The 21,543-nt window shown below is 45.5% G+C and overlaps 1 long non-coding RNA gene across 1 annotated transcript; it reads left to right on the top strand.

Moving 5' to 3' along the window:
• The first annotated feature begins 42 nt into the window (after positions 1-42).
• LOC122935733 lies at positions 43-20,937 on the top strand. The gene is made up of 2 exons (XR_006388821.1): positions 43-276; positions 20,647-20,937. It is a non-coding gene; the product is annotated as an uncharacterized LOC122935733 (long non-coding RNA).
• Positions 20,938-21,543: the final 606 nt, after the last annotated feature.

The following is a 21,543-nucleotide window of genomic DNA, read 5'->3' as shown; positions in this document are numbered from 1 at the left end:
CTTTCCTCGGAGCTGGGGGGGGGAGGGGGGATTTGAAACCGTTCTAGAAGGATTTTTAAACAACTGGCTGTTCCATGCATCTCGCTGCCCGCCCGCCGCTACCAGGAGCTCGCGCACAGGAGGGGGCCGGGCGGAAGGAAAGTGCGGCCTGAATCCTCCGCTCACACAGCTACGGTCTATGGGGCGCCTCAGCCGCCTTTGTACTACTCCTCATGTGTGGTAGCCGCGCCAGGACGTGTGGTGCCCATACACCAGACAGTCCAGCATGGAAGCCAGGTACCAGCACCTCAGCCCACAGTCTTCACACCCCTCGGACTTGTCCACATTTTGTTACATTACACCCCCAAACCTAAATATATTTTATTGGGGTTTTATGTGATAGACCCACACAAAGCAGCAAGTGATTGTAAAATAAAAATAAAATAATACATGGTTTTCAACATTTTTGATTAAAAAAAATCTGGAAAGCGTGGCGTGCATTAGTATTCAGCCCCCCGAGTCAATACTTTGTAGGACCACCTTTCGCTCCAATGACAGCTGCAAGTCTTTGGGGGTCTGGACCAGCTTCACACGTCCAGAGGCTGAAATGTTTGCCCGTTCTTTGTGAAGTAGCCGAGTCTCAGTCAGGATGGATGGAGAGCGTCTGAACAGCAATTTTCAAGTCTTGCCGCAGACTCTGAAACGAAACTTAGGTCCGGACTTTGGGCCATTCTGAGGCTACTTTCACACCTGCGCTTTTCCTTTCCGCTATTGAGATACGTCATAGGATCTCGATAGCGGAGGAGAAACGCTTCTGTTTTGTCCCCATTCATTGTCAATTGGGACAAAACTGAACGAAACAGAGTTCACCAGAATGCATTCCGTTCCATTTAGTTGCGTCGCCATCGCAGACAGAATCACGCTGCAAGCAGCGGTTTTCTGTCCGTGGTTTGGTGTGGACTCAAGAGAAAACAGATCTGTCCCCCATTGACTTTCAATGGAGTTCATGACTGATCCGTCTTGGTTATGTTAAAGATAATACAACCGGATGCAGACGGTTGTATGATCAGTAACGGAAGCGGTTTTGCTGAGCCCTGCCGGATCCAGTAAAAACGCTAGTGTGACAGTAGCGTAACACATGAACATGCTTTCATTCTAAACCATTCCATTGTAGCTCTCGCTGTATGTTTAGAGTCATTGTCCATTTGGAAGGTGAACCTCTGCCCAAGTCTTTTGTAGACTCTTCCAGGATTGCCCTGTGTCCATCTTCTCATCAACTATGACAGCTTTCCTGTCCCTGCTGAAGAAAAGCATCCCCACAGCTGCCACCACCACCCTGGTGTGTTCGGGTGAAGTGCAGAGTTAGTTTTCTGCCACACATAGCATTTACACCAAAAAGTTAAACTTTGGTCTCATCTGACCAAAGCACCTTCTTCGACATGTTTGTTGTGTCCCCTACATGGCTTGTGACAAACTGCAAACAGGACTTACTTTCAAAAATGGCTTTCTTCTTGATACTTTTGCATAAAGTCCAGATTTGTGGAATCCACGACTAATAATTGTCCTGTGCACAGATTCTTCCACCTGTGCTGTGCATCTCCTCCAGAGTGACCATGGGCCTCTTGGCTACTTCTCTAATTAGTGCTCTCCTTGCATGGGCTGTCAGTTTAGGTGGACGGCCATGTCTTGGTAGGTTTGCAGTTATACGATATTGCTTCTATTTTCAGTTGATGTATTGAAAAGTGCTCCATGAGATGTTCAGAGCTTGGGATATTTTTTTTTATACCCTAACCCTGCTTTACACTTCTCATCAACTTTATCCCTGACCTGTCTGGTGTGTTCCTTGGTTTTCACGATGCTGTTTGATCTCTAATGTTCATTAACAAACCTCTGAGGCCTTCACAGAACAGCTGTAGTGATATTGAGAATAAATTACACACAGGGGGACTCTATTTACTAATCAGGTGACTTCTGAAGGCAAATGGTCACACTGGACTTTATCGATGGGTAGCAGAGTACAGGGGGCTGAATAAAAATGCACACCACACTTTCCAGATTTTTATTTAATAAAATTTTTATTTTCGCTTCACACATACTACTTTGTGTTGGTCTATCACATCAAATCACAATAAAAGACATTTAAGTTTGTGGGTGTAACATGAAAAAATATGGAAAAATTCAAGGGGTATGAATACTTCTTCAAGGCACTGTAAGCCATGGTTTTTACTAATTGTATCATAATGTATGCAGGACCTTGGCAGGGGTACATGGCCAGAATATAAGTCATAGTTCTTATTAATTGTGTCGTAGAAGGTATGCAGAACCTCACCAAAATCATATGTGCACTTCCTAATAATAATATGGGTCACTTTTACTTCACCATATTCTACACCCATCCAGATGTGGATAGTCAGGGAAGCTGTGTACATATAACAAGACACGCTTTATGTCTCATATATAGTAGGAAAGGGGACAAACTCTTCTAGAGAAGATTCTGTTGTAGAACAGGAGACTCTGTGGCAACGTTTCATTTTGCTGTGCCTGGCATCTGGCTGGAAAAACATGTGTATGAGAAAAGCCTAGTTACTCTCATCCAATCGGCTTTGTGGAGAGCACACCTTGCAATGCTGATTGGCTGAGAACTGTCCTTTTAAGTTGGATGCCAAGCAAAGTGTACCTGGCACGGATGAACCAAGACATACAGATGTCACGGCGACAGTGATTGTCAGGAGATCTGTGACACTGGCAACATGTGGTTTGATCTGACAGGTTTTCCTTTTGGATCAATAGGTGTCTGTGTTGTTTCTGGTAATGGCCACACCTCTTGCCTCCAGGTGTTGCTTTTGTGGTCATTTAACCTTCCGTATTTATAGTTGCTTCTCCCACTATGCTGTACAGTTTATAGCTTCTGTGCCTGTGGATTGTTTGTGGTTTGAGTTCCTGGTGCTTCCATAGCCTCTTTGAAGTTAAGTCTTTCCTTTCCCTTTTGTATATTGTTTGGGTTCTGTGTGTTGCATTTCCCTATTGTTTGTATTAGACCTGAAGTAGACTCCAGTTCGACTTTCCTTTTGGAGGAACAAGTAGTCTTGTCCCTGCCATTAGTACCAGGGTCCTATAGGGTGAGATATAACTCTAGGTATTCCTGCATATGAACTCACCTACCTTTGGGGTCTGTTCATACTGGTAGTCAGTTAGGATTTTGTTTGGGTTTTCACTAGAAGTTGTCCATCTTCCTTCCCTAGTTCTCAGTCCTGATTCCCTGTTTCCCCCTTCCCTCTTATGCTCGGTGTCGTGTTTCGCTCCCACACCGAAGCGTGACAGTACCGACCTCCCAAACTATAGTTCTGGAAGCTCTTGGTGCCCCCTGCTGATCCTATAGACACCATTGTTCAATGTGAATCTAGTGGAACACCTATTACTAAAGGTTGCCATACACATTAGATGAACGTAACCTGGACCTGACAATTTCGGCTGTACTGGCAGATCATCTAATGTATAATGGAATGTCTCGCTTCTCCCCAACGGCAGATGTCAGGGGAAAAGAAAGGTCAGGAAAGTTCAATTCATACCTGATCCTTTTGTTCTCAATGGGGATAACAAGAGGTGCCTGACATTGGCCGGCTTACTTAGAACCAAGCATGTGGGTGTATGTAAGGGTGTCTGCTAAACAGCTATATAAATAGTAAATATATATACGAAGCAGTGGTCTGGACTTTATAATCGGTCTGCCCTTGCTGTAAAGGAACGAACAAGATAGATGGCTGGCACTCTACTGCGTATAGTGTTATCTTCGGTGCTCAGTGATGGAGGTTTCCTCCAGAGTAACATTGTAGAATAATTCACGGCACTCAAAATTTTTGGTGGTGAATAAGGAAAGTAATTTTATTTGAGATGCCACTAATGATTATAAGTTACATCGGCCAACGTTTCGGTCCTCCCGAACCTTGTTCACGGCCTGTTAATTACAATAACACACAATCAATATATGGAAAATAAATTAAGCAAAATAATTTTTGCTGTAAAAGAAACTCGTGTCTTCGTGACTTCTCGGTGAGATAACTTGTGTCATCTCACCTAGCACCATCTAGACAACCATGGGCAATCACCCAAGACCTCAGTTTCCTTGCTAATCCTAAATTGGACCTACATTGTGAGATGTCTTACTGAAACCAGCAGCCTCAGACCCTTGTGCTGGTGTCATTTTGGGATTTCAGTTAATCTATGTGAAAAGGAAGAACTGAGTCATTTCAAGGAAAATGTTTAACACGTTGAGAACTTCCTAGTACAATATATGAAGAAGCTCCTATGATTGTCACGGATGCTTCATCACTCCCTGTAGTCTTTATTGTTAGACTGCCCCAACGACAGGACTTACACGAGACAGTATATACATTGTAGACCCTTGATCCAACCTCTTCTACCATTAATGAGACACAGAGGAAGAGGTCCCTGACTGGCACCACGCATGTACGTATGGCTGGATCCTGAACAGGTGAAAGCCTGAAGAAGGGTTTCTTCTATGTAGGCACACACTGATGTAACAACCTGTGCTTGCTGCATTTTTGCTATCATGGAATTTGAATATATCACTTCAAGCTTATCACTTGCTTGGAGCCCTGTCCCTGACCTGACCATGACAATGACTTCCATATTGGCACAATTTTTGGGGCAGAAAATGGTAAAAGCCCCAGGGATTGTGCTCCCAACCCATTCATTTGTGCCTCAGTACACGTGAGTGCTACCTAGACCTCCATCCTAAATTCTGCTGATGTAAAGTGCACTGAGGAGAGCATGAAAGGAGAACATAGGGTCATACTTAGAACTTATTCACATGACCATCTTCTTTTTTTTTTTTTTTTTTTTTTTTTTTTTAAAGGACAGCACAAGGACCCATTGAAGTCAATGGGGCTATTCACACATTGTTTTTGTCACGGATCAGAGCGCCGATCAGAGCATGTCCTATTCTTCATCCATTCTAGTATGGGAGTGGGCAAATGGCCACAGGAAGCTATCTACGTGCTATCTGTTTTTCATGGACCCATTTGTTTGTGGATAGGAAATTGGACACGGTCATGTAAATAAGGCCTTATTGCCACAATGCGCCAAAAAAATAGCCCTGTGTAAGTGTGCAACACTTATATAGAGTCTGTTTGGTTTAGTGGATTCAACATTTTCCACTCACAGCGATCCAAAGGGAGGCACTGGCAGATGGCTATGGTGGTGTTTAGGGCCTCCTGCATACGAACGTATCCGATATTTCAGTTCACAAATCATGGATTCACAAAATACGGATACTTTCTGTGTGCAATCCACATTTTTCTCACTCCTATCATTAGAAATGCCTATTCTCATCCGCAAAACGGCCGAGAATAAGACATGTTCTATAATATAAACAACGGCCACACGGATCCGCAAAAAATGCAGATGGCCCCATAGGAATGAATGGGTCATGTGCATGAGACCGAAGGTTGTGGATCCTCGCACTAAAATGGGAGCAGGTCTGAGAAAGATGTAGCTGGGGGCACAGATGTCACAGGGGAGGTGAGCGGAGAGCAATAGATGATCTATGCAGAGGGATATATAAGGGAGCTAATTGGGTAGGTATTAGAAGATGTAGGGCGGTGGGGTATAAAGGTGAGTCTGGGGGGGGTTAGCTAGCATAAATTTTGGATTTGGTAAAAAAATAAAATAAAGATTGGATGCAGACCCATTAATTTTAAGGGCACTGCAAAAAAATTAGGACAGCATGCAAAACACACATGGTCGTGTGAATGGGGCCTGAAGGTCCATTCAGACAAATGTAAGTGCTCCATGCCCATTGTGAGAACCGCAATGCACGGGCACCAGCCGTATGGACTATGTTTGCAGAATGCAAACGCATTGACTTGAACGGGTCCGCGATCCGCAAGACACAGCGAAAAAAAGGACATGTCTTATCTTTTGCGGTGCAGAGGCACGGACCCAAAATCCAACAAGAGCGCTTCCGATCCATGGCTCCGTTCCGCAAAAGATAGGACATGTCCTATCTGTTTCCGTATCTTGCGGATTGTGGACCCATTCAAGTTTGCGGGCCGCAATACGAGCATGAAGCCCTTATGGTCGTCTGAATGGACCCTAAGGCTAATTTCTCACTAGTGTGTCCGGTCCTGGAAACACGCCTGTGTGACGGCCACATTTCCTGGACCAAAGACTGCTTCTCTGACCTGAACTCACAGTATCCCAGTGGCTTACAGTACCGTAGACCCGCAGTCATTATAATACCATCCTCTGCGGATCATAGACCCCATTCAAGTGAATGGGCCTGTGTCTGCGGACAGCGGGGACATGGTGGGTGTCTGGACTGCCAGTGCATTGCGGTCTGCAGACGGGCACGGCTGGCACACGGTCTTGTGGATGAGGCCTTTGCTATTGCAGTTCACCCTGATTCAATACAATCAGAGCGAGCCGCAGTACCGCACAGAGGCTATGAACACAGGTGGCGCTGTTTCTGCAATAAAAGCAGGATCTTTTCTCTCTTCGTTGACACAAACCTTGCCCAGTGGAAATGACTCAGAGGCAACATTTTGCTTCTTTTTCTCAGAGGCAACATTTCGCTTCTTTTTCACGGAGACGTTTCTTCTTTCAGAGGTCGTACTGTCATACTTGCCAAATTCACACAGGCCCATGCATCATTTTTATGAATTTGCTGCTTATCTAGTAAAACTATACCCACATTGACACCATTTCTAAATGTGTCAGGCTGTGTGAACGCAGGCACTATATCCGTTCAGGCGCTGGCTTTGGAAAGGATGTGTAAGAGAGAGGGTCGCAGGCAGCGAAGGGTTAAGGATGGACAGGAAACAAGCTGCTGTCTGCGCCTCTGCCTGGGAAAAGGAGACACAAGCGGCTGCAGAATCTCTCCTCAAATATATGCCTATAGTACATACCTTGGGAGGGGGCAGTTTTAGCAAAAAGCCTTCACACCCATCCTGTCTGCAAACATACCATAGCATGCTATTCCTCAGACCCTCCCTCTCTTCACAATTAACCCCTGCTTCTTCGGGGGGAAAAAACCCCACAAACATTATATTCTAGTACTTAAGAAATAAAACCTTAATACTATAATATAATAAGCCGTAAGGCCTAAATGATGACTATTCAGCACATGTATGGCATTGGACAGATTGTACATCCGTACAGAGCCAGTATGAATACACCCATGAGATTTGACAGTGATTGTTGTGTTTTGTTTAGTCTTCACCTACAGTACGAGTCCCCCCAGGGTCCCCACCCCTGTGGGAGTGAGACTTTAGCTGATAATATCTCAGCAGGCCCCTGGCTTCCTTGCTTTGTTGTTGCTGTTTCAGCCTGGTTGGTTTTATACGCCTTCTCCCAATAGCGAGAGCCTATAGTCCGATAAATTAGAGGTGGGGGATAGTTTGGGAATAGCGCGTCTCAGGCAGGATTTTATGAACATGTAAAATTCAGGTATAGAATCAATCATCTTACAGCTTTCTTGTAAGGAGCTTTCTCTGCGGCCGAGGGCACCGGGACTAGAATAAATAAAATATAGATACTCATTAAAGGGACACTGAAATCAGAAAGGAGCGGGGTTTTAAACTCTAGCAGTCTGCTCTAGGGTGGCCAGATGTCAGGCTTTAGGCCGGACAATCCACTTTCCTGGCTCCATGTCCAGATCCGGCATCTTCAAATATTACCGGACAAATATGGCATATGCCGGGATTTGGACAGACAAATACCTCTGCATGCAAAGGTGAAACAGGCCTTATTCACTGTCTGCTAAGCCAATCCTTGCCCTTATCACCCTCGGCCAGTCAGGTCGCTCTAGTGAGTCACTGGAGGTTAGAGATGGCCGCACACAATGCACCATAAGGTCTCGGGAGGACAGGATGGTCTGAAGATGTAAGGCAGGTGCTTGTAAGGTGGCTGTGGATGTAAGAGTGGTGGTCACTCTCTTTTCTCTTGCTGGCACCATTAGGCCTCTTTCACACGACCGTATGGCTTTTTCAGTGTTTTGCGGTCCGTTTTTCACAGATCCATTGTTCAGTTTTTTGTTTCCGTTTCTGTTCCGTTTTTCCGTATGGCATATACAGTATACAGTAATTACATAGAAAAAATGGAGCTGGGCATAACATTTTCAATAGATGGTTCCGCAAAAACGGAACGGATACGGAAGACATACGGATGCCTTTCCGTATGTGCTCTGTTTTTTTTGCGGACTCATTGACTTGAATGGAGCCACGGAACGTGATTTGCGGGCAATAATAGGACATGTTCTATCTTTCAACGGAACGGAAAAACGGAAATGAAATGCATATGAAGTACATTCAGTTTTTTTTGCGGAACTATTGAAATGAATGGTTCCATATACGAACCGTATACGGAACGCAAAAAACGTCCCGTAAACGGAAAAAAATGAAAGAGGCCTTACTGTGAGGAGGCTGGGGTTGGTGGGCATTGCTTAAAGGGGTTCTGCACTTTCAATTAACTGATGATCTATCCTCTGGATAGATCATCAGCTTCTGATCAGCGGGGGTCCGACACCCGGGACCCCCGCCGATCAGCTGTTTGAGAAGGCAGCGGCACTCCAGCAGCGCCGCGGCCTTCTCACTGTTTACCGCCGGGCCGCCCGCCCACTGACGTCACGACTTGTATCAACTAGAGTGGGCGCGGCTAAGCTCCATTCAAGTGAGCAGAGTCGTGACGTCAGTGGGCGGGCGGCCCGGCGGTAAACAGTGAGAAGGCCGCGGCTCTGCTGGAGCGCCGCTGCCTTCTCAAACAGCTGATCGGCGGGGGTCCCGGGTGTCGGACCCCCGCCGATCAGAAGCTGATGATCTATCCAGAGGATAGATCATCAGTTAATTGAAAGTGCAGAACCCCTTTAATGGGGGAAGGAGTGGCCTAGGGTGTACTGCTTTTTGGGGTTATGCAAGTGGCCACCCTAGTTACCACAAAGAGATAAACCACCTATATAGATAGGTAACTCATTGTTAGTTTACCGCTGTTGTGATGGGAAGATTATATCTGCTCGTATAATAGTGGCTATAGAATTGGGATGACATCTCTATAATTCTCTTGACAGGGCTAGATAAAGATGCCTACATAAGAGCAGTGCACTTATCAGTGTAATGTGTGAGGTTCAAATTGAGTCACTCGTCCCCGTTCGTCTCTGATCAGAGTGAATGGTGTGAATGAGAACGTCAAGCGAGGCTGTTTGCTTTGCTAAAAGTCCAAACAAAGTGGAGGTTAAAGAGCCAGGACAAGACGTCATTTATAAAAACATATATCCAGAAAACCATGTTTTTGGAGAAAAAAATGACATAGAATTAAACGCGGATCCATTCACTCCTATGGGGCCCTAAAAGATACGGACAGCAAACACTGCGCAGTCTGCATCTTTTCTTCTGTTCTGCGGCTCCTCAAAACAAATAATAAAACATGTCCTATACTTGTCAGTGAAAATCAGGATGTGGCCCCATTGAAGTCTATTGGTCCACAAAGATGCGGATCCGTTTTTTTATCGACATGCTGAACTGTCCACAAAAAAAACAGATCCGCATTTTTGAGGACAGCAAAAAACATACGTCCGTCTGCATGAACCCTTAAAGGGACCAGTTTCTAACCCCCCCTTTTAAAACTATTGTTCTCTCCATGGTGCCCTTGTCATTACAAAGCTGTTGTTATAAGCCGTGTAGTTTTGATAAAAATCGCTTTTATCTAACCTGTCAATCTTCTGGGTAAGGTGCCCAGGGCGTTTCTGAAGGTCTGAATCTGCCGCTCGCCACCGCCGCCGTTGGTGCCCAGCTCCTCCCCTGATCCTTTCAGCGCCGCCTGAATGTAAAAGAAATCCGCCTCCGGCTCTCCTCAGTGCCCCCTCCTCCTTTTCAAAGATCCCGCGCGTGCGCACAGGCCTGTGCCTGATGCGCACGTGCGGACTTTTAGATTTCTGCCTCGTTGAGCGAAGCGCGCGTTTGCGCATTTTTGCGCACTTCGCTCAACGAGGCAGAATCTAAAAGTCCGCACGGGCGCATCAGGCACAGGCCTGTGCGCACGCGCGGGATCTTTGAAAAGGAGGAGGGGGCACTGAGGAGAGCCGGAGGCGGATTTCATTACATCCAGGTGGCGCTGAAAGGATCATGGGAGGAGCTGGGCACCAACGGCGGCGGCGGAGAGCGGCAGATTCAGACCTTCAGAAACGCCCTGGGCACCTTATCCAGAAGATTGACAGGTTAGATAAAAGCGATTTTTATCAAAACTACAGGGCGGATTTATCTTATAACAACAGCTTTGTAATGACAAGGGCACCATGGAGAGAACAATAGTTTTAAAAGGGGGGTTTAGAAACTGGTGACAGAGTCCCTTTAATGTGTGAGAAAAAATGTGATGGTAGTGTCCCTTTAAGATATAGATATACATTGAAATCTGTTTGCTGCTCTGGAAGTTGCCTGTAGCCTTCACTTTGTTGAGAGTTTTTCCGAGAGCTTAGCCTATATGTTAAAATGTCGTATAACCACATAGCTGTAATACAAAAGGTAGCAGTGTATAGAATATTAATATCCTGCATTGGCCACTGAGGTGCTGCACCCTATGTATACAATGCTGAGCAGCTCGGTGTGGAAAGTTCCTATTGAACCTTTAGCCCTCTGGCTGGTAAGGTAATTAAAAAAAAAGGTCAGAATGGCAAAAAAATAAAATAAAAGTAATACACATCTAACTGATCCCCTAATGCTCCCATTCCAGTGCTTCCCAGTTCCCAGGGGAGGACTAGCTATAGACCCTACAGGGAAATGTCCCGGTGGGCTGATGCCCAGGAGGCCGCTTGAGCCCTCCTCATGGTCGCTGACCAGGTACATAACGATCTCATGCTCTCAGCATTAACTTAGGCCTCATGCACACGACAGTATTTTTTTGCGGTCCGCAAAAAGGGGTTCCATTGTTCCGTGATCCGTGTCTGTTTTTGTTTCCGTGTGTCCTCCTTTATTTTTGGAGGATCAGCAGACATGGGAAAAATTTAAGGGCTCTTTCACACCTGCGTTATAGTCTTCCGGCATAGAGTTCCGTCGTCGGGGCTCTATGCCGGAAGAATACTGATCAGGATTTTCCTAATGCATTTTGAATGGACAGTCCGTCCTTCAGGATGCATCAGGATGTCTTCCGTTCCGGAACGGAACGTTTTTTGGCCGCAGCAAATAGCGCAGCATGCTGCGCTTTTTGCTCCGGCCAAAAATCCGGAACACTTGCCGCAAGGCCGGATCCGGAATGAATGCCCATTGAAAGGCATTGATCCGGATCCGGCCTTAAGCTAAACGTCGTTTCGGCGCATTGCCGGATGCGACGTTTAGCTTTTTCTCAATGGTTACCATGGCTGCCGGGACGCTAAAGTCCTGGCAGCCATGGTAAACTGTAGTGGGGAGCGGGGAGCAGCATACTTACCATCCGTGCGGCTCCCGGGGCGCTCCAGAGTGACGTCAGGGCGCCCCAGGCGCATGGATGACGTGATCGCATGGATCACATGATCCATGCGCATGGGGCGCTCTGACGTCATTCTGGAGCGCCCCGGGAGCCGCACAGATGGTAAGTATGCTGCTCCCCCGCTCCCCGCTCCTACTATGGCAACCAGGACTTTTAATAGCGTCCTGGGTGCCATAGTAACACTGAAAGCATTTTGAAGACGGATCCGTCTTCAAATGCTTTCAGTACACTTGCGTTTTTCCGGATCCGGCGTGTAATTCCGGCAAGTGGAGTACACGCCGGATCCGGACAACGCAAGTGTGAAAGAGGCCTAAGTCAAGTTTGCCATGCAAATGATAGGAAAAAAACGGACGCGGACGACGATGACAATCTTGTGTGCCTCCGTGTTTTTTCACGGACCCATTGACTTGAATGGGTCCACGAACCGTTGCCCGTGAAAAAAATAGGACAGATCATATTTTTTTCACAGACTGGAAACACGGACGCGGATGACAAACGGTGCAGTCAATGGGTTTGCAGAAAATCACGGAACACAACAACGGTCGTGTGCATGAGGCCTAATGCTAGGAGCATCAGGTACTTATGTACCTGCCCAACAGCCAGATGCCCTCCTGAATTCAACTGTATCACCGTTGCACTACAGTATTGCTGAACCCTCCTACTTCTATTGTCCCTGCCTACTTTTGGCTTGTGGAGGCCCTCCCTACTTGTGTTGCCCTGCCTTCTGTCTATTTGGACTTGCCTTCTACATGGGGCAACTTTTAGTTTTTAGGGCCACTTTAAGTTCCCAGTCCGCCCCTGTCAGTCCTACTCGATACACACAAAATAACCGCTCAGCCATATTGGATAAAGTATTCACCGGTGCTACCATTGATTGCCGGAGCGGTCATTTCCTGTTTGACAAGAGGGACCACCAAGATAAAGCAGTACCGACCAGTGTGAGAAGCACTTGAATGGGAGCAAAGGCAAATGTTTTTATACCATTTTGACTTTTTTTTTTTAAGAAAAAAAATCATTTCACAGGCCGGACAACCCCTTCAATATATTTCTGTGCTCTTACAAAGTAGCGAAAAAACCTACATTGCTCTAAAAACATCCACATGGTTACACAGCCATTTGTAATTTTTTGTTAAATGGGTTCTCTAGGATTTTCATATTGATGGCCTCTCCTCAGATCAGATCAGCGGGGGTCCGACTCCTGGCACCCCCTGCTCTGATTCAAGTGAATGGGAGCAGTACTGCAGTAACCAGCTCTGTCCACTGTGTAATTCCAGCACCAGAGCTACTGCAGAACAGTAGGGGTCAGACCACGACCTATCTGATATTGATGACCTTCTATCCCCAGTTTTTTTACATTTTCTAATACTGCAAATAGTTTTTTTTTTATAGTGTCATACTGGCGTTTTAAAATGATGTTTTTCTTGTACATGTATTTTTGAGCACTTGTTTTGATAAAAACACTATAAACCAAATGTCATATGTCTAAAGATATGCATGTTTCTATACAATAGCAGCAAACATCTGGTTAAAGTGTTTTGGGTTTTGGTAAAAATTCCCAAAACACCATGAAAACACTCCTAAACCCTGTGTGTGAATCTGGCCTAAGGAAAACTCTCCACTTCTCATCTTTTTTTGATCCAGTCCTGGGTTTGGTTTTAGAAAAGAAAGCCAGAGGAAAAAAAGGTGATTATAAAGGAGGGACTGATACTACAAGACGTAGGGAGACTCGCCGTATTGTCCTTATACTGCTGCATGTCCTACATTATTACAGTGGTGTTCCAGGTTCCATAGCCAGGCTGCTCCCAGTTTAGTACCGGTATTAATGTATATGACAAGCAGTATAATAGTGTCAGAGTCGCACGTGTGCAATATTCTAGGTGTATTTGGTGCAAAATTGGCCAAAAAGAGTAAAAAAGCAACAATTTGGATGTCTGTGCAGACTATCCCAGAAAAGACACTATCAGTGCGGGTGCAATGCGTGACGTGAACGCATAGCACCTGCACTGAATCCGGACCCATTCATTTCAATGGATCTGTGTACATGGGCATTTTTTTCACGCATCAGTTCTGCGTTGCGTTAAAAAACGCAGCAAGTTCTATATTGAGCGTTTTTCATGCAGCCCTGGCCCCATAGAAGTGAATGGAGCTTCAGTGAAAAACGCATTGCATCCGGAGGCAAGTGCAGGTGTAATGCGTTTTTCACTGATGGTTGCTAAGGCTACTTTCACACTTGCGGCAGAGAGATCCGGCAAGCAGTTCCGGATCAGGCAAACCGTATACCAACCGTATACCAACTGATGGCATTAGTAAGACTGATCAGGATCATGATCAGTCTTAAAAATGCCTGATCAGTCAAAAAAAATGCATTGAAATGCCGGATCCGTCTTTCTGGTGTCATCCGGCAAAACGGATCCGGCATTTACTTTTTTCACCTTTTTTTCAGTCTGCGCATACGCAAATCGGAAGGATGGATCCGGCATTCCGGTATTCTGAATGCACTAATACATTACTATGGGAAAAAATGCCGGTTACTGCATTCAGGCAAGTCTTCTGTTTTTTTCACCAGAGATAAAACCGTAGCATGCTACGGTTTTCTCTTTTGCCTGATCAGTCAATAAGACTGAACTGAAGACATCCTGATGCAAACTGAACGGATTACTCTCCATTCAGAATGCATGGGGAAAAACGCTAGTGTGAAAGTACCCTAACCCTGGGTTCACACCTGAGCGTTCTGAAACGAGCGCTCTGTATGCACGATTGTACCGGCGTTTACAATCGCGCATACAGAGACAAGCGAACGCCCATTGTTGCGCGTTCCTGAAAGTCTATGTACGGGAACGCGAGACAAAACACCCCAAAGAAGCTCAAGAACTTTTTGGAGCGTCGGGCGTTTTACAGCGCGATCGTACGCACTGTAAAACGCCCAGGTGAGAACCATTCCCATAGGGAAGCATTGGTTTCTCCTTGTTGAGCGTTTTACAGCGCGTAGGAACGCGCTGTAAAACGCTCAGGTGTGAACTTAGGGTTAGAGATGTTGTTTGTAAACCTTCAGTTTTTTATCACGTGCGTGAAAAATTTATCAAAACGCATTGCACACGCAATCGCAGACAAAACTGACTGAACTTGCTTGCAAAATGATGTGAGTTTCACCTAACGCATCCGGACCTAATCTGTCATGTGCGTGTGAAAGAGGCCTAAGGGGAAGATTTATCAAACTGGTGTAAAATAGAACTTAGTTGCCTATATCAACCAATCAGAATCCACCTTTCATTTTCCAAAGAAGCTATGAAAAATGAAAGGTGGAATCTGATTGGTTGCTTTGGGCAACAAAGCCAGGTCTGCTTTACACCAGTTTGATAGCTGTTTGTGGTGAATGAGCATGCTGATGCCATCTGTTCTAAAGAGGCATTCCAGTTATATTAAAGGAGTTGTCCCCAGTTATATTGAGTTCCAATATAGCACGGGGTACGCGGGCCCCCATTCTTACAATTGGTGTGGGTAAAACCATTCGTTTCAATGGTTCCACAAGAAAATTTCCGCATTCGGTATTTCCGTTTTTCTGTTCCGTTGAAAGATAGAACATGTCCTATTATTGCCCGCAAATCACGTTCCGTGGCTCCATTCAAGTCAATGGGTCCGCAAAAAAAAAAAAAAGGAACACATACGGAAATGCATCCGTATGTCTTCCGTATCCGTTCCATTTTTTCTGAAACATCTATTTAAAATGTTATGCCCAGCCCAATTTTTTCTATGTAATTACTGTATACTGTCCATGGCATACGGAAAAACGGAACAGAAAAACGGAACAAAAACACAACGGAAACAAAAAAATAGATCCGTGAAAAATGGACCGCAAAACACTGAAAAAGCCATACGTTCGTGTGAACTAGGCCTTAGACTGACTTACCCCATATTTAATAAGATTCAGCCCTTAGCAACCAGTCTGCATAGAACTGCAATTTCACTATTCAGTTAAGATGGCCTCCACTGCCCTCACCCTGAGGCTAATCCCGCCTGCCCTCACTAGCCAGTAACAATAGCCACCAAAAGTGTCATTAACCAGAGCCCTCCTCCTAAAGGGTTAATCTCCTGTAGCACAAAGGGGTCCTCTTACCACATGTTGCTTTCATTTATACACTGAGCAGATGGCAGATCTCCCTTCCCTGCTCTGCGCTGCTTCAACTCTACTTCTTCAGCTCTGCTGAGTGAGGGAGCGTCTGCCAAGCGCAGGGACAGGGAGAAGTGCACACAGCCCAGGCACTGTTCTCAGCTGCTGGGGAGGACCTGTCACGGCGGACGTGCACTCAGAGTCACAGGTAAACCACCAACCAGGCTCTAGGCAAGAGGCAGGGGAAGGGTCACCTCCTAGCTAATCCCTGACCTCTCTCCCTGCACTGCTCAGCCCACATGCAAACCTTGGTGGTAGGTATGATGTGTCCCTGTGCCTGGGCTGAAACACCCTAAATTCCCTGAGATGGTGAAGAGGGGAAATAGGAGCAGCCTGCTCGCACAGAACCTGGATGGGAGAGATGACACAAAACAACCAAGACAGCAAACAACAAAACTTGAAACCACACTTATCTTTCTGAGCTGGAACAGACAACCTTCCTTCCTAGCTTCCAAGACCAAAGTGATTCCTATAATCCGCTCAGAGCACTGGGATGGAGTGCTACTTAAACTAATGACCCCACCCAGTGCACCTGATGAGAGGCGGATCCAGCACGGCTCCAAAACAAAACACTAAACTCGTGCTGCTATTCTAGCCGACCTCCGCACATAGTCAGAGCGGGGCATGACAGGACCTGGCTTTAATTATTTACTTACAGTCCCTGTCTGTCTGTAATCTGACCTTGCACGCTGCGTGCTTCTGCGTTCTCCGTCCTTCAACAGACCATGCCTAGCAACCCTATTTTAAGCACTGGTAAAAGTAGGCAGTGCAGGGAACAAAACTGTGGAATTAAGGGGTAATTGAATACACAGTGAAAAGTTGAAATAGGGCCACCAAGGGGATATTAATCACCACAATCCAATACTCCAAAAAAAATAAAAATATGACAGTTATACTTTAAAGGTAATGTCTGATCTGTGTCTTTTAAGTTTTCTTGATTAGAGGTAAGTCTGTAGAAGCCAGATTATGTGTTTGTTCTTTTTGTAATGTTGAGGCTATTTATTTTTTACTTAGAAAAGCTTTCCTGGATGTGGCCACATAGGAGACACGCCGCCTTGCTTCCTGTATTGTTCCTTCCTGTTTATAATAGAAACTTGACTTAGATAATGTCATTTTCTGATGGGACTTCCCCTTTAAGAAGGCCTTGATGTGTTCCAAATCGCTTTGGTCAAGGGGCCTTTTGGTTGCTTTAGTCCTTCTCATCCTCATCCTGTTGCCCATCTTGGTTTAGAAAGTACTGTTTCCACAACCATACAGCAATAAACTAAGGAAGCAATACACTTTCATAAGGCCCCATGCACACGACCATATTTTTGGTCCGCATCCAATTCAACGCTAGTGGTAAGACACACTGGGGGATATTTACAAATCATGTTGAGTCAGAATTATGCCGTAAAATTTGCCAAAAATCATGGCATTTTGATTTGCGCCAAATGTATCAACTGTTTTCTCCTTATTTTTTGCTAGATAAAATGAAACTTGCCAGAAAAGTGGTTTCAATGTCAAAGTGGGCAGGGCTACCAAACTGGCGAGCATTACGGCTCATTTATCAACTTATGTTCTGTTTAAAAGGTGCAAAATGTAGTGGTAGATTAAGCTTGCTTCTGTGGTAGTGTAAATTGTTATACAGGCGCACAGCAGATCAGATAGATGCGACTTTTATTCAAACAATCGCAATTTTAGCGATTAAATGTTGCAAATCGGCCTTAAAGAAGTTGCACGTTCAAAATCAGTTGAGCACATATGTATTGTCGTTAATATAATTAAATGTCACATTTTAAGGCCTCATGCACACGGCCGTTGTAACATCCGTGCAGCGGGTCGGACCCATTCACCTTGAATGGGTCCGTGGTCAGTCCGCACAGCAAAAAAATGACCGTGCAGAACAACGGAAAGAAACACCACGGAAGCACTCCGTAGTGCTTCCAGTGTTCCGGAATTGCGGACCCATTCAAGTGAATAGGTCCACATCCGTGATGCGTAGTGCACACGGCCGGTGGCCGTGGATTGCCGAGCCGCCATTTGCGGGCCGCAATGCCGCCTAACGGCCGTGTGCATGAGGCCTAACACTTCAGCGTAATAAAAAATTGTTGCAGTTGTTTTTGGTGGATTTCTAGCCTACAATTACAAAAAGTTACAAAATTTTAAAAATAGCAAACGCCTTTCGATAAATGCTGTGAAACAAATCACCACTTTTGATTCGTGATGTAAGGATTTCCCTGGCGCCATTATTGATAAATGCCCCCCACTGTCTGCAAAAAGTGGCATAAAAACACCACAACAATACGGCTAAAATGCAGGTAGCCCAAAAAAAATGATTTAGCTATTGTGCAGTTTTTTACTGGTGTAAAGACCACCCATCGCTAATGTCAGTCAGCTAAATAACAGTAATTCTGATAGTAGAAGCCCTTTAACTTTGCGCCTAAGGCCTCATGCAGACGGCAGTTACCGGCTGTGGCCTGTATTGTGGCCCACAAACAGCGGGTCTGCAATATCCTGGCACCAGCCGTGTGCTCCCTGCATCATGGATGTCGACCCATTTACTTGAATGCGTTTGCAATCCAGAGCTGCGGTGCAGAACGGAGGCACAGAACCCCACCGGAGCACTACAGAGTGCTTCTGTGGGGATCCTCTCCATGCCTCCGCACCGCAAAAAAATAGAACTTGTTTTATTTTTTTGTGGTGCGGATGGATCACAGACCCATTGAAGTTGGGTCACCAATTGCGGTCACCAATGCACGGAACAGCCCGAACAACGGCCACATGCAAGAGGCCTAACACTTATATCCAAACAAAAGCTAAAGTCCCCCATACACATTAGTGTATTGTTGGCGAAACCCATTTCTGGGTAGCAGCCCCTGCATAGTCAGTGCTCCAAAGCTGAAACAGAGCTATTGCCCTTGCTTGGCTAATTAGAGCAGCAGAGGTAGGAAACTGTCAGAGTTGAGCTAAGTGTCCAGCCCTGTCAATCTATCGGCAGGTGGGCTCTTCTTCACCTAAGGGAACAGCCCCCCACAGGTGAAGAAGTCCTGCTGATAAGATGAATTTATTTGTTACAATCGATTCGCTCATCTCTAATTCATACCCTTTACTCCATACTTAGTTAAAGCACCTTTGGCAGCGTTTACAGCCTCCAGTCTTCTTGGGGATGATGCCACAAGGTTTGCACACCTGGATTTGGGGACTATCTGCCATTCTTCTCTGCAGATCCACTTAATCTCTGTCAGGTTGGATGGGAGCCATTGGTGGACAACCATTTTCAGGTCTCTCCAGAGATATTCATTTGGGTTCAAGTGAGGGCTCTGGCTGGGCCTCTGAAGGACATTCCCAGAGTTGTCCCTTAGCCACTCCTGTGTTGTCTTGGCTGTTTGTTTACGGTCATTGTTTTGTTGGAATATGAACCTTCGGCCTAGTCTGAGGTCCAGAGCACTCTGGAACAGGTTTTCATTAAGAATATCTCTGTGATTTGCTCTATTTAGCTTTTCCTCAACTCTGACCAGTCACTCCAGCCCCAGCCGCTGAAAAAACACCCACACAGCATGATGCTGCCACCACCATGCTTCACTGTAGAGATGGAATTGGGCAGGTCCTGGTACAGAGTCTCCAGATGTACTGCTTAGAATAGAAGGTAAACTGCTCAATCTTGGTTTCATTAGACCAGATAATCTTGTTTCTCACAGTCTGAGAGTCCATAGGTATTTTTTTGCAAACTCCAGGCAGGATTTCATGTGCCTATTACTGAGGAAAGGTTTCTTTCTAGCCACTCTGCCATCAAACGCAGATTGGTGGAGTGCTGCAGTGTTGATCTTCCGGAATTTTCTCCCATTGGGAATTTTCTACCATCTGCACACAGGATCAGTCTCAGGTCACTTCTCTTACTAAGGCCCTTCTCACCAGATCACTTAGCTTGGTGGAGCGTCCAGTTCCAGGAAGAGTCCTGGTTGTTCCAAATTTCTTTTACTTAAGGGTCCATTAACATGTCCGTAGTGTATTGCGGATCCGCAATACACCGGGCCGGCACCCCTATAGAAATGCTTATTCTTGTCCACTATTGCAGACAAGAATAGGACATGTTCTAATTTTTTCCGGGAGCCGCGGACCAGAAGTCCGGAGCCACGGACCAGAAATGCGGATACGGACAGCACAATATGTGCTCTCCGCATCCTTTCCGTCCCCATTGAGAATGAATGGGTCCGCACCCGTTCCGTAGAGTTGCGGAACGGATGCGGACCCATTCTACGGAGTTATTGTCTAGAGGCCACTGTTCTCTAGAGAACTTTTAGTGTAGCAGAAATGTTTTTATACCCTTCTCTAGACTTGTGCCTCCACACAATCCTATCTCTGAGCTCTACATCAACAAGAACTTGTGCTCTCAAAAACTCTAAAACAGAGGCCATACAATATTTGGCTCTTATTCATATATGTGATACAAATCAATAGATCATACCCCAAATGGCTACCATACTTACAAAATCTAAATTTTTTGAGGAGACACACAGAATTTTTTTTTTACTCTTTTATTAACAGAAGAAAAAAGTACATAGACTTGTTCATTTCGATATCCATCATAATACAATAAGGTTTAACAAGTCGTACATTTGTCAAAGAACTTCAATTATTTACTAATTTCCATCAACTCAAAAAACTCAACCACCCATTGCACCGATGCCGTCACCTTATTCCGTTGAGTATTCTTACATCATATATGTCTTTCAGGTATTCCCATTAAACCGATTGAACCATGGATCCTCGAGCTGTTGATATAGCTTGTCGAGGTCTCGAGGACGAGTACTGTGTATGTGGGTATTCACACCACCGACCCCATACCTTATCAAAAAAAATGTATTGCAGTGTTTAAACACCAGTACTGTATACGGTAGAATCTTATTTATTTGTTGTTTCCACATGGATAAATTCGGTGTATTGGGATTATACTATCTCAGAGCAATACATTTAGGGAATAGAGATTCCTTTAAGAATATTTTCATGTAATGATCCCAATTGTCCTCGTTTAATATTCCCAACAGGCAAATTTCAGGGTTGCAAGCCACCAAAACCAGCAACATGTGTAAGAGAAAGGACGCCACTTCTTCCCAAAACGATTGGGCTGCACCTCCAAATCATGTGCCAGAAATCCGCCTCCAATTCCCCGCACCTTGGGCATGCAGTAGATGATGCTCTACCCATTCTGTACAGCCTAGTTGGTGTTAGATATGCCTGATGTACAATGTATAATTGTATTATTTTGTTATTGACTGCTGGCGACACCTGTAAATGCGATTCTAATAAATCAGCTGTAGAATCAGCTGTAAGTGCGGGTATCTGTCTTTTCCATTTGTCTATCATCATAAGGGGTTTGGTGCTGACCTTTGCTTGTACTAGATGTGAATAAATTGCTGATACCTATCCTCTAGGTCCCTGAGTTTTAACGACTCCTATTAGTGGGTATTTGGAGATTGTGGTGCTTGCTGTTGGGCTCCGCGGCCGAGAGCGGACCGTGGAAACCCGGCCGGGGTTCCTGCTGACAGCATAAGCGCACTGCGTCATTGGTTGCTATGACGCGTGCGCTTCATGCAGCCGCTGCTGTACAGTAATACAATATACTAGTGTATTACTGTACAGCAGCGGCTGCATGAAGCGCACGGTGTCATAGCAACCAAAGATGCCGTGCACTCATGCTGTCAGCAGGAATCCCGGCCGGGTTTCCACAGTCCGCTCTCGGCCATGTGCATGAGGCCTAATAGTGAGGTGACACAACCACCGGCTCCCTGCACTTCATACGGAGGGAGTCAGGGTCACCTAGAATCAGGCCAGCAAGGAAACACAATACATGAAAGGACTTATCTGAACAAGCAGCAGCAGAAGCCTCCAGCAGTGAACACTTCAATCCAGGAAGTAGTATTAACCGCAAAGTGAGGCAGTAT

This window comes from Bufo gargarizans, chromosome 1 (genome assembly GCF_014858855.1).
Source record: "Bufo gargarizans isolate SCDJY-AF-19 chromosome 1, ASM1485885v1, whole genome shotgun sequence".
In the NCBI taxonomy this organism is placed as follows: domain Eukaryota; kingdom Metazoa; phylum Chordata; class Amphibia; order Anura; family Bufonidae; genus Bufo; species Bufo gargarizans.
Note: the sequence above shows the minus strand (reverse complement) of the source record. Positions and strands in the feature narration are given on the sequence as shown.